This window comes from Natrix helvetica (genome assembly GCF_964273705.1).
Source record: "Natrix helvetica genome assembly, chromosome: 2".
Classification (NCBI taxonomy): Eukaryota; Metazoa; Chordata; class Lepidosauria; order Squamata; family Natricidae; genus Natrix; species Natrix helvetica.
In genome coordinates this window covers 288,298,988-288,315,477 of record NC_138552.1, presented here as the reverse complement: position 1 = coordinate 288,315,477, position 16,490 = coordinate 288,298,988, and positions in this window count along the sequence as shown.

Sequence of the window (16,490 nt, the reverse complement as noted above, 5' to 3'; positions counted from 1 at the left end):
CAATACAATACAATAGTAGAGTTGGAAGGGACCTTGGAGGTCTTCTAGTCCAACCCCCTGCCTAGGCAGGAAACCCTATACCATTTCAGGCAAATGGCTATCCAACATCTTCTTAAAGACTTCCAGTGTTGGGGCATTCACAACTTCTGGAGGCAAGCTGTTCCACTGATTAATTGCCCTCACTGTCAGGAAATTTATCCTCAGTTCTAAGTTGCTTCTCTCCTTGATTAGTTTCCACCCATTGCTTCTTGTTCTACCCTCAGTGCCTTGGAGAATAGTTTGACTCCCTCTTCTTTGTGGTAACCCCTGAGATATTGGAACACTGCTATCATGTCTCCCCTAGTCCTTCTTTCTCTTAAGCTAAACATACCCAGTTCCTGCAACCGTTCTTCATATGTTTTAGCCTCCAGTCCCCTAATCATCTTTGTTGCTCTTCTCTGCACTCTTTCTAGAGTCTCCACATCTTTTCTACATCGTGGCGACCAAAACTGGATGCAGTATTCCAAGTGTGGCCTTACCAAGGCATTATAAAGCGGCATCAACACCCCACGTGATCTTGATTCTATCCCTCTGTTGATGCAGCCTAGGACTGTGTTGGCTTTTTTGGCAGCTGCTGCACACTGCTGGCTCATATTGACTATTGACTATAGAAGACTATTGTTTGACCAGGCAAGCTTTTCCACGGAAAAACCAGAGCTGGCTTTGCTTCTTCAGTACCAATAAGGTGTATCCAATAAGGTTTTACTTTTGGCAACTCAATTCTCCCGAGAGTGTTTCCTTGTTTTGGGTTCACTAGTTGAACAGCTAACATTTACAACCATTCATCCCGTGACTGTTTGAAGTTACAACAGCACTGAAAAAAGTTCACTTATGATTGTTTTCCCACACTTACAACCCGTCACGATCACCTGATCAAAATTTGGACCCTTGGCAACTGGATGATATCTATCATGGTTGCAGTATCTCAGGGTCCTATGATCAACTTTTCCAACCTTCCAACACGCAGAGTCAATGGGGAAGCCAGATTCACTTAACACAAGCATGTTACTAAACTTAAGAACTGCAGCCATTCACTTAACAACTGTGGCAAGAAAGATTGTGAAATGGGGCAAAACTCACTTAACAACGACTGTCTTGCTGGGTCATGGAAACTGATCGTAAGTCAAGGACTATATGTAGCAGTTAAAGCTACCCGGCTGGCGTGCCTTCCGACGGTACGAGCGAAGTGGCGGCTTTCCGAATCGGAGGTGTGTATGCTAAACGCAGTATATTAAGGCTCTTGTCAGGCTGATCAATATTTAATGTGAAACTTACGAAGATTGGCTCAGGGATGCATTTAAAATGGGAGCATTAGCTGCAGGTGGCAATTTCTAAGACACAGTTTTGATTATTTAGTGAGCTGGCATTCTGCAGAATTTAAATATATGTAGGGTTATGGGGCTTTCTGTAGCGAGGGCAAGTGCTCTAAATTTGTTGACTTTTCCATTGTTTGCCTGTTTGCTTCTGGCATTAAACGGAGACAAATGATTAATTATTTATCTGTCACATACCATTAGTCTGCTAGCTCCCTTGCTGCTTTTCCCACTTATGCTAAGTAGGGGTAGTCCTTGACTTATGACCACAACTGAGCCCTTATGGTAGACATGTGATTAAAGCAGAGAAATATTGGAGTAGGATACGTATCTTAATACAGAAAATTATTAAAGTGAATATCACGAAAAAAGCAGAGAGTTTTCTTTTGGGTTTAATTGGGTTTGAGCCACGGTGGTGCAGTAGTTAGAGTGCAGTACTGCAGGCTACTTCTGCTGACTGCCGGCTGCCTGCAATTTGGCAGTTCGAATCCCACCAGGCTCAAGGTTGATTCAGTCTCCCATCCTTCCAAGGTGGATAAAATGAAGACCCAGACTGTTGGGGACAATATGCTGACTCTGTAAACCGCTTAGTGAGGGCTGTAAAAGCACTGCAAAGCGGTATATAAGTCTATTGCTGTTGCTATTAAAGGGAAACGACCTGGGGGGGGGGGAATTTCTGAATTTTGATGTTTTATATGTTGATGGCAGCAAGATTAATTTATGCGCATAAATGGAAGGTCACCTCGATCCCCACAATGGAGGAATGGCTGCAAAAATTGATGGAGTTAGCAGAGGTGGCTAATTTGAGTGTTTTGATCAAAGCAATATATATATACATATATACATATATACATATATACATATATACATATATACATATATACATATATACATATATACATATATACATATATACATATATACATATATACATATATACATATATACATATATACATATATACATATATACATATATACATATATACATATATACATATATACATATATACATATATACATATATACATATATACATATATACATATATACATATATACATATATACATATATACATATATACATATATACATATATACATATATACATATATACATATATACATATATACATATATACATATATACATATATACTTTTATTTCTATAATACAATAGCAGAGTTGGAAGGGACCTTGGAGGTCTTCTAGTCCAACCCCCTGCCTAGGCAGGAAACCCTACACCGTTTCAGACAAATGGCTATCCAACATCTTCTTAAAGACTTCCAGTGTTGGGGCATTCACAACTTCTGGAGGCAACTTCTGTTCCACTGATTAATTGTTCTCACTGTCAGGAAATTTCTCCTCAGTTCTAAGTTGCTTCCCTCCTTGATTCGTTTCCACCCATTGCTTCTTGTTCTGCCCTCAGGTGCCTTGGAGAGTAGTTTGACTCCCTCTTCTTTGTGGCAACCCCTGAGATATTGGAGCACTGCTATCATGTCTCCCCTAGTCCTTCCACTTGGAAACCGCTTCTGGACTTTGTGCTTGAGGTGGGGAATAAAATGAAACTTTGATTTTGGGTTTTTACCGATTAGATAGATTTGTTGTTGATGGCTAGTTTACACTATTATGTAAAAGTAAAAAGCTGAGGTTTGATGCTACTGTCTTATTCTACTGCATCAAAGGGAGTTGAAAGTCAATGCCTTTTTTTTCTTTTTCCTTTGCTTTCCCTCACTTTTCCCTTTCCTTTTCCCTTCCCTATTTTCCCTAATATTTACTTCTGTATTTTCTTTGTATGCTCCATTATAAACTAGTAGAAACCGTTTAAAATGACCACAACTGAGCCCAAAATTTCTGTTGCTAAGTGAGAGATTTGTTAAGTGAGTCTTGTCCCATTTTACGACTTTTCTTGTCCTTTCTTTCTATGTTCTATTATCTCCAAGGACTTGAAATGGACAACTAATGTTATAATTATCATTAAAAAGGCACAGGAAAGAACATTTTTCCTGCGTCAAGTCAGAAAGCTCAGCTTGCCCCAGGAGATGCTGATACAGTTCTACAGAGCAATTATTGAGTCTGTCATTTGTATCCTTACAACTGTCTGGTTTGACACAGCAGCCGAACAGGATAGGTACGGATAATTAGGACTGCAGAAAAAACAATACAATACAATACAATACAATACAATACAATACAATACAATACAATAGCAGAGTTGGAAGGGACCTTGGAGGTCTTCTAGTCCAACCCCCTGCCTAGGCAGGAAACCCTATACCGTTTCAGACAAATGGCTATCCAACATCTTCTTAAAGACTTCCAGTGTTGGGGCATTCACAACTTCTGGAGGCAAGCTGTTCCACTGATTAATTGTTCTAGCTGTCAGGAAATTTCTCCTCAGTTCTAAGTTGCTTCTCTCCTTGATTAGTTTCCACACATTGCTTCTTGTTCTGCCCTCAGGTGCCTTGGAAAATAGTTTGACTCCTCTTCTTTGTGGCAACCCCTGAGATATTGGAACACTGCTATCATGTCTCCCCTAGTCCTTCTTTCCATTAAACTATACATACCCAGTTCCTGCAACTGTTCTTCATATGTTTTAGCCTCCAGTCCCCTAATCATCTTTGTTGCTCTTCTCTGCACTCTTTCTATTTCAAACAATTGAAACCAGCCTGCCTTCCTTTGAGAATCTGTATAGTGCACGAACCAGAAAGAGGGCTGAGAAAATATCTACAGACCCCCTCAGATTCTGGACATAATATATTTCAACGTCTCCCCTCAAGACGCCAATATAGATTATATGACTAAATAGTTTTTTTCCCCATGCCATCACTCTGCTGAACACTTAATTCCCACAGCCCTGTCTCATTTCTCATCTTTTCTCATCCTTGCATCTTTCCTAATATCTTATCCTATTGATTAGTTATTATTTATCAATTGTTGTTTATTATGATCTATGTTATTTGGGACCCAGTGGCTCAGTGGCTAAGACGCTGAGCTTATCGATCAGAAAGGTAGGCAGTTCAAATCCCTAGTGCTGCGTAATGGAGTGAGCTCCCGTTACTTGTCCCAGCTTCTGCCAACCTAGCAGTTCGAAAGCACGTTAAAATGCAAGTACAAAAGATAGGAACTACCTTTGGTGGGAAGGTAACAGTATTCCATGCACCTTCGGCATTTAGTCATGCCGGCCACATGACATCTTCGGTCAGCGCTGGCTCTTCAGCTTTGAAACGGAGATGAGCACCGCCCCCTAGAGTCAGGAATGAGAACCTTTACCTATGTTATTTGCTGTTTATATGTACGATGTGAGCTTACGCACCGGAGAAAAATTCCTTGTGTGTCCCATCACATTTGGCCAATAAAGAATTCTGTGGTTCTTTTAGGCCAGTCCATACCCATGGCATTCACCCTGGTCCTAAAAGGATTCCAGGTAGTGTGCAAACTCAGAAAGTGGATTATGGGTATTCAGGTTATCCATTTTCTAGGCCCTGCCAACGCATGATAACTGAAGAAGGACGAAGCTGACGAAAGAGATGGCAATCTCTATTTATGTGGGATGAAGACTGTGAAAAAAATTGTTGGGGAGAGAAGGCAGTCATGAAATTAAAAATAAAATCAGCTTGTTGTCTGAATCAGAGAGGCTAGTTTTCTCCTAGAGAGTTTGTATTGTTGCGTAGCCAAGCATTTCGCAGGATACTCAAAAGGGAAATGTGAAAGTCCAGTCTCTTTGGAGGCTTGTTTGCGATCACTTGTGATAAAGAGAGTTAGCTTCTTAAGCCACAACGGTGCTCCAATTATCCGACTGCTGGGAGAAATTGTCGACGTAGCTTTGCACGGAGTGTTAAGACCTGACAGGCATTCAAACTGCTGACAGGAATCCAACAGGTTTACAGTTTCTGAAGGATTTGGGTGGACTTGACTTCATCCTCTCATTTCCCCAAGCGGGAACAGTTTTCAAAACACATTTTTACTGCATATTACATTTCGTTTGCAAGCTTCCCTCCAACTTTGCCACTTTATAAGGCCTTAGTAAGGCCATACTTGGAATACTGCACCCAAGTTTGGTCACCATGAGGTAAAAGAAAAAGATGTTGAGACTCTAGAAAGAGTGCAGATAAGAGCAACAAAGATGATTAGGGGACTGGAAGCTAAAACATACGAAGAACGGTTGCAGGAACTGGGAATGTCTAGTTTAATGAAAAGAAGGACTAGGGGAGACATGATAGCAGTCTTCCGATATCTCAGGGGCTGCCACAAAGAAGAGGGAGTCAAGCTATTCTCCAAAGCACCTGAGGGCAGGACAAGAAGCAATGGGTGGAAACTAATCAAGGAGAGAAGCAACCTGGAATTGAGGAGAAGCTTCCTAAAAGAAAGGAAAATTAACTAGTGGAACAGCTTGCCTTCAGAAGTTGTGAGGGTTTCATCACTGAAGGTTTTAAAGAAGAAACTGGACAGTCACTTGTCTGAAATGGTATAGGGCATCCTGCCTAAGCAGGAGGTTGGACTAGAAGACCTCCAAGGTCCCTTCCAACTCTGCTATTCTATTCCATTCCATTCCATTCTGGAGGACTGGAGGATCTTCAAGGTCCCTTCCAGCTCTATTCTGATTCTGATTCTAATAAGCCTGGCCCAACTCTGCTGCATTTGCTGCAATTCTTACAGATTGGGGAAATTATTCTACAGGCAAACATCGATTTATAAGCCACAATGGAGACCAGAATTTTTTGTTGTTAAGCAAGGTGGTGGATACTTGAGTGATACAACAGTTTGTGTTCCAATATCTCAGGGGTTGCCACAAAGAAGAGGGAGTCAAACTATTCTCCAAGGCACCTGAGGGTAGAACAAGAAACAATGGGTGGAAACTAATCCAGGAGAGAAGCAACTTGGAACTAAGGAAAAATTTCCTGACAGTTAGAACAATGAATCAGTGGAGCAACTTGCCTCCAGAAGTTGTGAATGCTCCAACACTGGAGGTTTTTAAGAAGAGATTGGATAACCATTTGTCTGAAGTGGTATAGGGGGTCCTTCCTAAGCAGGGAGTTGGACTAGAAGACCTCCAAGGTCCCTTCCAACTCTGCTATTCTATTCCATTCCATTCTATTCTATTCTTTTTGCCACCATTATTAAGCAAATCATTGCAGTTGTTAACTTTTTAATCAAGCAAATCTGACTTTTCCCATTGAGTTATCTGGCTGGATGCCAGCTGGGAAGGTTGTAAACTTTGATCAGATGATCCCAAGATGCCGTAGTCATTAAAAATACAGGCCTGATGCTAAGCGACTAAATTGGGATCATGTGAATGTGAGGAATGCTATGGTGGTTGCACGTGTGAGAACCGTTTGTAAGTCGCATTTTTCAATGCCCTCGTAACTTCCAAGGGTCACTAAGTCAACCGTTGTAAGTCGAGGACTCCATGTAATTTCCCCCAGTTTCAAACCGTATGACCCATTAAACTTTAGTTTCCTCTTTACAATACATTATACTGATTAAAAGCTATTCATTTGCTACATGGAGATGGAACATAACATGTGGAAACCATGGAGCTTTTCATAAATTAGATGTATATTCTTTCCCCCAAAAATATATATTGAAAACAAACAAACAAACATACAGCCTATAATGGAGGACAACAATTTCTCCCCCAAAGAAACAAAGCAGAGCTATCACCCGGCAGGTGTAGTTTTGACAGGTAACCTGCTTCATGAATATGGAATAGCAATTAGAGGCTGTATTTAAAACTTGGTTGTCCTTGGGGGAAATTCCTCCTCTGCCTTTCATTTATATCCTTACCTGGTTTAGCATGGGAATATTCTGATTTTTTTTTAAAAAAAATACGCCTTCCTTTCAAAAAAACAATGGAGCTTTAGAACAGGATAAGCAAGATATTATATACTTAGGAGCAGGGCTGGGCTGCTGGGGGTTCGCATGGGTTTGGGCGATCCTCTAGCTAATGACCCTCCCAATTTGGGGACCCTGCAAATCCCACGTCTGGCTGGCCCCGCTCACCCCTCCCCTCCCACCCTTCCCCACCCTCTCAGGGGTCTCATACAACACAGGAGTTACAGGTTGTCCCTATCTAACAGACAGACAGGTATGAATTTGCATTGTGGTGAGGCTATTAACTCCCTTGTTCCATTTATCTATGTAATTGTCTGTCTGTCGGTCTGTCTGTCTGTCTATATCAGGTTTGTCAAACTTTTTGTCATCACGGCGGTGTCATATGACATATAGTGACTTTTTCCCCCTTCACTAAACTGGGCACGCCCGGAGTTTCACACCTGTGGTCTATATCTATCTGTCCATCTGCTTATTTATATTTATCAACTGTCTATTCGTCTATCCATCTGTCCATCCATCCATCATCAATCATCTCTCTCTCTCTTTCATCATTATCTATATCTATCATTTCTCTATCTATCATCTATCTATCTGTCTGTCTATCTATCATCTCTCTCTCTTGCGCACGCGCTCTTGCATCATTATCTATCCTATCTATTTATCTATCTGTCTGTCTATCTATCTATCTATCTATCTATCTATCTATCTATTATCTCTCTCTCTCTCTTGCATCATTCTATCCTATCTATCATCCATCCATCCATCCATCCATCCATCCATCCATCCATCCATCCATCCATCCATCTATCTATCTATCTATCTATCTATCTATCTATCTATCATCTCTCTCTCTCATCATTATCTGTCTGTCTGTCTATCAATCTATCTATCTATCATCTCTCTCCCTCTCTTTCTCATCTATCTGTCTGTCTGTCTGTCTGTCCGTCCGTCCGTCTATCTATCTGTCCGTCCATCCATCCATCCATCCATCCATCCATCCATCCATCCATCCATCCATCCATCCATCCATCTATCCATCCATCCATCCATCCATCCTATTTTCCCCACAATGGCAACAACCCTGTGAGGTGGGTTAGACTGAGAGAGACTGGCCCAAGGTCATCCAGCTGGCTTTCATGGCTAAGGCAGGACTAGAACTCACAGTCTCCCATTTTCTAGCCAGGCGCCCTGACCCCTAGACCAAACTGGCTGTTCTCCCTCAACTTTGTGATTAAAAGTTACAAGGAAGGATTCGTGTGCAATCTGCTATTAAACCTTTGATAGTGTCACTCTAGGAAAACTGGATTCCATTTTGAGATGGTTATTGCTTAAATTTGGAATAAATGAAGCCTATACTCCGTAGAGGATAACACTGATTTGTTTTGGCAAGTCTTTCTGCTTCTTCGTTAACCTGCCTGTATGTATCTTCCAAGCTGACTTCTGGTTCGGTATGTCTTGTCTTATGACCAATTTATCAAGCGATTCAGCCCTTCATCATCAACTCCCCCAGCCTGAAGTCTAGGAAGCATCTGTGGAGGGGGAGGGGGCAGTTAGAGACAGCATCAAGGAAAATGATTTATTGGCTGTCAAACACCTTTTTTTCCCCAATGGTTTGAGCCTGTAAATTTGGAGACATATATACTGGACCTTCCTTAGCGCCAGCAATTGCAGGAACTGGAATACATACCGTATTTTTCAGAGTATAAGACACTCTGAAGTATAAGACACACCTAGCTCTTGGGGAAGAAAACAAGAGAAAAAAAATCTGCCTCTGCTTCCCAGCAATTTGCCTGTGCAGCAAACAGCGTGGAGGCTCAAGGAGAGCGGAAAACAGGCTCCGGGAAGTTCCAGAAGTCTGGAAATGGGGCTGTTTCCAGCCTTTGGAGGGCTTCTGGAGCCTGGGTGAGGCTGTTTTTGCCCTCCCGGAGGCTCGAACAAAGCCTCCAAAGTCCAGGGAAGGTGAAACCTCCCCCCCGCTATGGTGTCCTTGCATCAAACAGTACAGACGATATACACTGTTTGTGGTGTTACATTTCAGACTATATTTGTACAGATGCTGTTAAAATTGATGTGGCTTTCTGGAAGTGTACATTATTCTCTGCTATTTAAAAGGAGATACAATAGCACTGGGCCTCTTCAGATCAAGCATTTATTTTAAAAAGCTTCTTCATTTTGTTAAGTTGTCTAGAACAATAATAAAGCAGTCTTTAAAAAATAAGTCTAATAATTTGAACATTCTATAGCTATTGACGTATCTCCTTGCAGCGAACAGCAAACAGCCTGATTAGCACAAGAAAAAAAATCTGCCTCTGCCTCCCAGCAATTTGCCTGTGCAGCAAACAGCAAGTTTCACTTTCAGTTTCAGCAGGGGCCTCCTGATCACCAGCTGTTTCAGACTGCAGGGATTGCCATGGCCTATTGGTGCCTTCTCAAGCCCCATTTTCCCTATTTGCTGCAAGGAAGCAAATTGCTGAGAGGCAGAGGCCAAAGGATGGGGGCTGGTGGGTGGGTAGGGCTATATTCAGTGTATAAGACTCACCGACATTTTCACCTTCTTTTAGGGGGGAAAAGATGCGTCTTATACTCAGAAAAATACGGTACATGTGATGCAGATACAGGTAGTCCTTGATTTACGACCATTCATTTAGTGAACGTTTGAAGTTACAACAGCACTGAAAAAAGTGACTTATGACCGTTTTTCACACCTATGACCATTGCAGCATCCCAATGGTAATGAGGTCAAAATTCGGACGTAGACAACGGGCTCATATTTATGACGGTTGCGGTGTCCCGGGGTCATGGGATTACCTTTGTGTCCTTCTGATAAAATGAAGTCAACGGGGAAAGCCAGATTCGCTTAACAACCGGGTTACTAATTGAACAACTGCAGTGATTCACTTAACAACCGTGGCAAGGAAGATTGTAAAAGGGGGAAAATTGATTTTTAAAAAATGTCTCGCTTAACAACAGAAATTTGGGGCTTAATTGTGGTCATAAGTTGAGGACTACCTGCAACAACCACACAATTCACTTAACAGTTTCAGTGATTTGCTTAACAACCATGGCCAAAAAAGGTTGTAAAATTCGGCATGACGCACTTAGCAAGGGAAATTCTGATCGCAGTCATAAATCGAGGACTACATGCACAAGAACCTATGCACAGTTAAGAATTAAGAGGTGTTTTTTTTTCTTTTTCTTTTAAAAAGGCAATTAGGACCTCTCTCCTCCTCTGAAAATTTCCTAGCGGAAAAACAAGGCAAACTGTTTCCCAATTTTGGCCACTGAGCTGTGATGGCGCAGTGGGTAGAATGCAGTATTGCAGGCTGTCTATGGAGATTCTCACTCCGTCATTCAGGTCATGGTTATCCCAAAGGTGCTTTTTCAAGGAACAACGGGACTTTCTAGTTTTTCTTCGACGTTTCTCTTCTCATCCAAGAATGAGAAGCGAAACTTCTTGGATGAGAAGTGAAACATCTTCAAAGAAAGCCCAGAAAGTCCAGTTGCCTCTTGAAAAAAGCATCTTTGGGACATTATTGTAGACTAATTCTGCCGACTGCCAGCAATTCACCGGCTCAAGGTTGACTCATCCTTCCATCCTTCCAAGGTCAGTAAAAGGAGGATCCAGATTGTTGGGGTCAATAGGTTGACTCAGTAAACGGCTTAGAGAGGGTTGTAAAGCACTGTGAAGCAGTATATACCGTATTTTTCGGAGTATAAGACACACTGGAGTATACGACGCACCAAGGTTTTGAAGAGGCAAATTTTAAAAAAAGTAGCTAGGTAGATAGAGGGATAGAGAGGGAGAGAAAGAGAGAGAAATACAGTAGGTAGGTAGGATGAGAGAGTGGTTAGGTAGGTAGGTAGGTAGGTAGGTAGGTAGGTAGATAAAGGGAGAGAGAGAGAGAGAGAGAGAGAGAGAAATACAGTGGGTAGGTAGGGAGAGAGAGGGTGTAGGTAGGTAGGTAGAGGGGTAGAGAGAGAGAAATAGAAAGAGAAATGCAGTAGATAGGTAGGGAGAGAGAGGATAGATAGGTAGGTAGATAGATAGGAAGAGAGAGAGAGAGAGAGAGAGAAATACAGTAGGTAGGGAGAGAGGGAGCGGGGAGAGGGAGTAGGTAGATAGGTAGATGTTTCCAGGTGTATTTATCCATGTGCTGGAGAAGGAAATTGCTGACAATCTGCAGCACCTAAGACGTTATTTCTGCTGGCACAGCATTTGATCAATGTAATTCTCATCAATCACTCTAACTAAAGAGCTTTCCAAAAGAGGGGGAAAAGTTTTTGCACTCTGCAAACCTCCCAAAAACGGGTTTTCATGAAAATGGGCCAGTTAAAAAAAAAAAAGAGAGGCATGAATAGCCTTGGGGGGGGGGCTTGCAGAGTGCTCCTGGAGGGGGGGAAACGAGCAAAAAACGGCCTGTTTTTTGTGAAAACAGGCCCGTTTTTGTCAAAACAAATTGCATGCATAGCCTTATGGAGGCTTATAGAGTGCCGCTGGGGGCTGGAGGGGGGGCAAAAAACAGCCCATGTTTTGCTCATTTCTGCCCTCCCAGCCCCCAGGAGCTCTCTGAAAGCCTCCATAAGGCTTTGCACGGCCATTTTTGTGAAGCAGGCAGGGCTTTGGGAGGCAAAAAATGCTGTATTCGACGTATAACACGCACCCAGATTTTCAGCCTCTTTTTTGAGGAAAAAAGGTGCATCTTATACTCTGAAAAATGTGGTAAGTCTAAGTGCTATTGCTATTGCAGACTAATTCTGCTGACTGCCAGGAGTTCGATCCTCATCAGCTCAAGATTGACTCATCCTTCCATTCTCCTGAGGTTGGTAAAATGAAGATCCAGATTGTTGGGGGGAATTATGCTGACACTATAAACTTTACAGAGAGGGCTGTAAAGAACTGTGGAGCGGTATATAAATCTAATCAATATTGCTATTGCTGTTAATATGTATGGACCAGTGGTGGGTTGCCAGTTTTTTTTACTACTGGTTCGGGCACGCTTACATGCTGCTCCTGCACTCTCTCTCTCTCTCTCCCTCCCTCCCTCCCTCCCTCTCCCTCCCTCCCTCCCTACCCACCTACCTACCCACCTCGTCTGTCTGTCTGTCTGTCTGCCTCTGTCTGTCTGTGTCATCTGTGTCTGTCTATCTATTCATCCACCCACCCATCTTGTCTGTCTGTCTGTCTGTCCATCAATCCATCCATCCATCTTGTCTGTATATCTGTCTGTATCTCTCTCTATCCATCTATCCATCCATCCATCCATCCATCCACCCACCCACCCACATCTGTCTGTCTGTCTGTCTCTCCATCCATCCATCCATCCATCCATCCATCCATCTACCTACTTATCTGTCTCGTCTGTCTGTCTGTCTGTCTGTCTGTCTGTCTGTCTGTCTCTCTCTCTCTCTCTCTCTCTCTCTCTCTTATCCATTCATCCATCCACCCATCATTTATCCATCCTATTTCCACCACCACAACAACTGGCCCAGGGTCACCCAGCCAGAATTCTGGGAACTAACATCTCTACACCTTAAAGTAGCATGCCTGGCTACATAAAGAGATCATCCTGTTGAGGGGATGGGCAGCTATGGCAGGCAAACAATGTTGGTACTTGATTTTCTTTTTATCTTGGGAGAGAGTCAAGGAATGTGTGTTTTGGCATGACACCGAAGAGGAGGATGAAGGTCTCATTACCGGCCAACAGTTTTAGTGCCAATTACCTGAGATACATTCGCTACAAATCCTGCCCAGGAAAGCCAAATTATGACTGATGGTTGCTTCTCAGCAAGTGCTCAGAATTATAAGCGAGCAAAAATGCCAATTTCCACCCACATTTTATTTCACTTATGGATCCTCGACTTAGGATCACAATTTAGGCCAGAATTTCTGCTGTTAAGCAAGGTGGTTGTTTACTGAGTTATTCCCAATTGTATGACCTTATTTTTTGCCATGGTTGTAAGTGAGTCACTGCATATCATATGGTCATTAAGCAAATCCAATACCTCCTATTGACTTTCCTTGCCAGAAGCCGGCTGGGAAGGTTGCAAATGGCGATCATATGATCCCAGGGAACGGCACATATTGCAATTACATGCCAGTTACCAAGCAACCCAAATTTTCAGCATGTGACCTTGAAGTCTGTAGAGAGGTTGTCCCAAAGGTGCTGTCAGCGTTCCAAATATCATGCAGAATTAAATCAGAGTCCAAGGCAGAGCTATCCTTAAAGTTCCAATTTAATAAGACAGACATGTTGGCACATCTGTGGAATCCCAAATCTAAAAGCTTCCTGGGATTCCACCCAGTTGAAAGTTCATGATCTTATCCCCACACCCATAAATCCATCACATGGTCCAATCTTCTTCGGCCATGCTGGCATCTCCACCCACCTGGTTCCGGTCAGGTGCAGAGGTGCAGAGACAAAAGATGACCTTGGCTTCTAGAAAGGAATGACAACAACACATTCCACAATTCTACTCATTTCTATTCCCCCTCCCAATTACTACACTAATGAAACAGCAGAATGAAATAGAGAGTGTGGCAGGCCAAAGATCCTAAAAAGGAATATAACTGCAGGCCTGACAGATGCTTTTTCAGGAGGCAACTGGACTTTCTTGTTTTTTCTTTTGAAGACGTTTTGCTTCTCATCCAAGAAGCTTCTTCAGCTCTGACTGGGTGGTGGGGAATGGAAGGATTTATATTCCTTGCAGACAGCTGGTCGTTTGCATTCTTTTCAGAGAGTCCTTGAGGCCACTTGGAGGTTTATCTGCTCCCTCAGGGTCACCTGAGTAGAGTTCCTGGTTCCTGTGATCTGCATTTTTCCCCCTCTGGAAATCCGTTCCTACTCCCACACCATTCAAAGGGCGTTCATCCCAAATTACCGTATTTTTCAGAGTATAAGATGCAACTTTTTTCCTCAAAAAAGAGGCTGAAAATCTGGGTGTGTCTTATACACCAAATACAGCATTTTTTTTGCCTCCCGAAGCCCTGCCCCTTCACCAAAATGGCTGTGCATACCCTTACGGAGGCTTTCAGAGAGCTCCTGGGGGCTGGGGAGGGCAGGAATGAGCAAAAAACAGGCTGTTTTTTGCTCGTTTTTGCCCCTTCCACCCCCACCCCACCAGGAGCACTCTGCAAGCTCCCCCCCCTTCAAGGCTATTCACGCCTTTTTTTGGGGAAAAAAACACGGCCCTGTTTTTGTGAAGAATGGGCCGTTTTGGGGAAGTTTGCAGAGTGCAAAAACTCCCCCCCCCTTTGGAAAGTTCTTTAACTTTCAATTTCAATTTAATTGCAACCAATGCAGCACCCCCAAGGTCACATCCCAAAGGTGCTTTTTCAGGAGGCAACTGGACTTTCTTTCTTTTTTTCCTATGAAGACGTTTTGCTTCTCATCCATAGAAGGAATATGAATCCTTCCATTCCCCACCATCCAGTCAGAGCTGAAGAAGCTTCTTGGATGAGAAGCGAAACCTCTTCAAAAGAAAAAAAGAAAGAAAGTCCAGTTGCCTCCTGAAAAAGCACCTTTGGGATGTGACCTTGGGGGTGCTGCATTGGTTGCAAGTGTGAGGAACAAAGATACAACAAAGTAAGTCACTTTGTAACACTTTTTAAAAAACTTTTAAAAGCATTTTTTCACTACCAGTTCGCTCGAACTGATATTAAAAAATAAATGCTTTAAAAAGTAAAAAAAAGTTCCGTCGATCAGCTGTGTGACAATCAGCAGTGTGGCGCGATTTCTAGCGAATATAAATCACGTGGCACAGCTGATTGTCGTACAGCTGATCGTCGGAGCTACCAGTTCGTTCGAACCGGTAGCATTTTTTTCTACCAGTGAATTAGCTCGAAACCGGTAGCATTTCACCCCTGACTTTGTTGTACGTTTGAACGGTCACTAAACAAAGGGTTGTAAGTTGAGGACAACTTGTACTTAATTTTGGTTTTAATGTTTTGTAAAGTGTTAATGTTTTGTACCTCTGTTTTTGTGATGTTTGTAAGACACCCAATGTGGCTTGTCCGTGAGATGGGTGACATATGTAAATTTAATAAATGAATAAATAAATGAACAAACAAACAAATAGTCGACTGTGCTTTGGGAAAGCTGCACTACAGACTGGGACCATGTGTTTAAAGAGACAAAGACTTCTCTGTGTGTGTCTGTGTGTGTGCTTGTATCCGTTTGGCCCCGAAGACAGGCTGCCTTATAAATTCAAACTGCACATAAGCGGGATTTGTTCTTGTTAAACATCCCTTGGGCTCTGGTGGGACACTTTTAGAAACAAGATACCACAATCTCCGCCAGCCTATTTTCCAGCTCTTAGACATTAAGCAAAGAGAAACAGTCTGTGCAATTCTCTCTATAAAAACGACCTGGATTAGGTTTTGAGGTGTTCCCCGGTGCGATGAATGGCCTCCTCCATTTTTCTGCCTTTAAGATTGGATTTCCAATGGATCCCATACAGATCCCTCTAGGACAGGGGTGTCAAACTCAAGGCCTGGGGGCTGGATCAGTCCCGCGGGTTGCTAAGATCGGGCCCGCAGAGCCACCCTGGAAACAGTAGAGGCGGCCTGCAGTGCCTCTCCCAGTGAAAATGGAGCTTGAGAGGGCTGCGTGCGGCCCTCACAAGCTCCGTTTTTGCTGGCAGAGTTTTGCAGGAGGTCATTGCAGCCAAAAACAGAGCTCGCGAGGGCCACAGGCAGCACTCTCCTGCTCCAGTTTTACTGGCAGAGGGTTGCAGGAGGCCATTGCAGCCGAAACAGAGCTCGCGAGGGCCACAGGCAGCACTCCCCCGCTCCAGTTTCACTGGCAGAGGGTTGCAGGAGGCCATTGCAGCCGAAACAGAGCTCGCGAGCCCGTTTTCGCTGGCAGAGCACTCAAACCACCACAGGCGCCTCCAGCATGAGTGACGTTGAGCTGGCCACACCCTCCCTGGGCATGCCCTCCCCGTCCCCAACAGTCAAACACAACCCTGATGCGGCCCTCAATGAAATTGAGATTGACACCCCTGCTCTAGGAGAACACAGGGAAGGAATGGAATGGAATGGAATAGAGCTGGAAGGGACCTTGGATGTCTTCTAGACCAACCCCCCTGCTCGAGCAGGAGACCCCTATACCATTTCAGACAAATGGCTGTCCCGTCTCTTCTTTAAAAAAAACCTCCAGTGATGAAACACCCACAACTTCTGAAGGCAAGCAGCCACACTGGTTAATTGTTCTCACTGTCAAGAAGTTCCTCCTTAATTCCAAGTTGCTTCTCTCCTGGATTAGTTTCCATTCATTGTTTTTTGGCTTGCCTTCTGGTGCTTTGGAAAA